The 3,329-nt window shown below is 32.5% G+C and overlaps 1 pseudogene; it reads right to left on the reverse strand.

Annotated features, from left to right (window-relative positions):
* Positions 1 to 3,199, reverse strand: part of LOC107626081 — an 18,269-nt pseudogene extending 15,070 nt beyond the window's left edge.

Genomic DNA, 3,329 nt, shown 5'->3' on the forward strand with positions numbered 1-3,329 from the left:
ACAGTTGATTAATATTTAATCATATTATAAAAAATAAATATTTAAAAATTGGAATAAATTTGTTGTTATATAAAAATAAAATTAACTATTAAAATTGTTACTCTTATATATTAATAAATTATATTCATCCAATATTTAAATTATCTCTTTTTATTTGTAAAACTATTTCGACATAATATTTAGTACATATTTAATTCATTTGTTTTTACTTCATCAGACACAATTCTTTGTATGATAAATGACAATATAGAGTATAGAAAATATTCAAATAGCAATTTTTTTTAAATATATTACTTGAAGAAAATACTTTAATATCATGACACCTAGTGAGCTCTTTTTCATCTATGATGTATGTGTATAATTCAATTAGTTCATTCATCATTATTATAACAATTATGTATTATTTTTCATTTAGTAATTATATCATCCTGAAAACAAACTATTAATTATATCATCCTGAAAACAAACCAAAAGCAATAGCGAAAAGCTAACTTAGAATAGCAATACAATTTCAAGCAAAAGAAGCCCAGCAAATCACCACATAAAATTTCCAAAATCAACTGCTTTTTCTCAAATCAAATAATCGATACACAACCTTACCCTAGTTCAAAAATAACGAAACACAAATTATCAACATATATAAAATCAGAAATTTGAACAAATGGAAAATTATGTTTAAATTTTAAAAAACCAAGAAACAAAGGTCAATGCAACAACTTCTGGAATAACAAATAATAAAGGGCAAAAATGGAGGAACAAAACCAACTCAAATATAGATTAAAAACTTCATAGCTTACATGACTGACCTGGTTGTGATGAATAGCAGGCACAATCATGGATGCCGGCCACAATGCAGTCACAGCAGCGGCAGGATCAGAGACAGCAATGAACAAGAGTTGCCACTTGAAGCTTTAACTGCCGCCACAGCAACAGCAACCGGACCACCAGCAGGAGCAGCCTTTGGAGGATGACTTGGGTTCCTCTTCGAGCTAGGAGGATACCATATCCGACACAGCATAGCAACAACTGGCCCAACTCATATACTTAGAATATATACTTTAGGTTCATCGCACCACATCTATGTCCACCACCTTCATCACGTAGAAAATAAGAGAAACAAAATAAAGGAATGAGAGCATGGGACATTTTCAAATGAATGAAATGATAGATTCAAAAGCTTTTTTGGGAAATTTTATGCTCAGCTAATATCAAGTTTCAAAAATTAAATCTAGATAACATAAGCATTAAGGCCAAAAGGATGAAGAAGTTTCATGTCAGTAGAAAATGCCCCATTACTCTCCATATAAAACCAAAAAAAAATGTTAGTATCCAACTCCAGCTAGACAAAACAACAATGCCAACATTCATTGAACATTTTTTGAATTCCAGTTATCATTCTATTGGAATTATAGAACTTCTGATTACCTACCTATATTCACTTATATCTTATTGGTATTTAAATAAAATAAAATAAAATACCCCCTTGGTGAGCTACCCAATTTTCTTCCCCTTCCTCTCCAACTCCGAACTAAGCCCCAAAACCTTGACATCCCACCTTTAAGACACTATCAATAAGAAAAGCCTTAAGACAAACTTCAAGTAACTATCTTCCACTTGCAATCACTATCATTGCTAAAAGAAAAACATATCTAAATGCCCAATTGTAACATGGATGTCAACAACCCAAGCAATTTGTGATAATAATGTGAATCTTGGTTATGGTTTTAGCAAAATAAATCACAGGCAAGTAAAACTGTTTATAGTGTTGTATTTTTTAAATATATACCAAAAAAACTGATAGTGACATTTAAAGATGTTGATATGCAGTTCTCAGTTGATGGACACAGAGATAAAGATGGAGGATTTTCTGCACTCCAAGATAATCAAGTTTATTTTCACTGTACAAATATTCAATAAGAAAAAACATAAAATCTTAAATTAAGATATTCCAAATTTGAATGAAAATAATTACAATATAAAAAAATTGAACAACTTTTAACGGTGATAATGATAACCAGGGGGAAAAACGAACATAGATAAGGGGTTACCTAAAATTGAAGATGGGTAATGAAATGGTAAAAAGATTTGAACTTCAGAAATTTTAGAAAATGGGTAATTAAATTCAATAGTTTCATATCTTTAACAAAGAGAAGATAATAAAGTGTACCTTCAGTTCAAGTCGCTGGAGAAGCTTTGTTGTTGTTGGGTTTGGTGCAAAACTTGAGGTTGGTGTAGAAGCTGCAGAAGAAGACGCTGCCATTGAAGCCATTGTTGGTTGTTACTTGTTAGAAGAAAAGAGCTTAGAAAATTGAAAGGCTGTGTTTACAACAAAGCATTATATATATATATAAAATAATTGTGTCAATTTATTGTATTCTGAAGGCATCTACAAACAGATCAAAGTGTTTTTCAGAGGAGAAACCCTGGAATCAGAGCTGCATCAGTTAAGGGTACAACGGAATAGAAAAAAAAAAAAAGCAGCTTCCATTGTGCTTACCTGTAACATCCTTTGAGTATCACCACCGGTCTCACCTTCCTGCTCGGATCCGACGATCTCTTCTAGAAGAAGAGATCAGCATCCCAGTTATCAGTGCCACCAAGGTCGTCACCGTCAGGACCACTGAACCCGACACGGTGTTGCCGAGCGACACGCCCAACACTGACTGGAACGTATGCACAAAACCGGTGTTCGAAATATCGCGAGCGAATGTGAGTGAGAAGGACCGATTCTCTGTTTCGGTTGTGACCTATTAGCTGAGAATTGAATTGAGAAACAAACAAAATGTGGGCAAAAAATATATTTTAAAGAATAAATTTGAAATTAAAAAATTTTTTGGAAGAAGATTCCCGCTCAACGAACGCGTTTTGTCTGAATATTGAACCGAGGAGAGAATTGTTGAACACAACACTTCTCATTTATTGGTAATAATAACAAGAAAGAGCAACTGTGGCATTGTTCCATTTGAGTGATATCACAGTCTTTCTCAATATAATAATATTCCAATTTTAATGCAGGAATACTTGCATTTTTAATAATCCAACTGAGGAAACATAATTCAATTAAGCGAGCACGTTTTCAATGAATGCACAACAATTATGGTTCTGTTTCTTTTATTTTTCCTAGAAATTTTGTCTATAGTAGTGCAGATTCATAAGAAGGGAAAGAGAAGAGGGGAGAGGGGTGTTAAGAAGCTGAGCTTGCTTGCACAATATTTCATTCGAAAACTTGAATTATCATCAAATAAGTTAGTAATATTTTATTGGTAACAGTGAGGAGCATAAATAAATAAATAAAACTAGAGAGCAATGGTAGTATATGTTGCCAAATG

This window comes from Arachis ipaensis, chromosome B02 (assembly GCF_000816755.2).
Source record: "Arachis ipaensis cultivar K30076 chromosome B02, Araip1.1, whole genome shotgun sequence".
Lineage (NCBI taxonomy): Eukaryota > Viridiplantae > Streptophyta > Magnoliopsida > Fabales > Fabaceae > Arachis > Arachis ipaensis.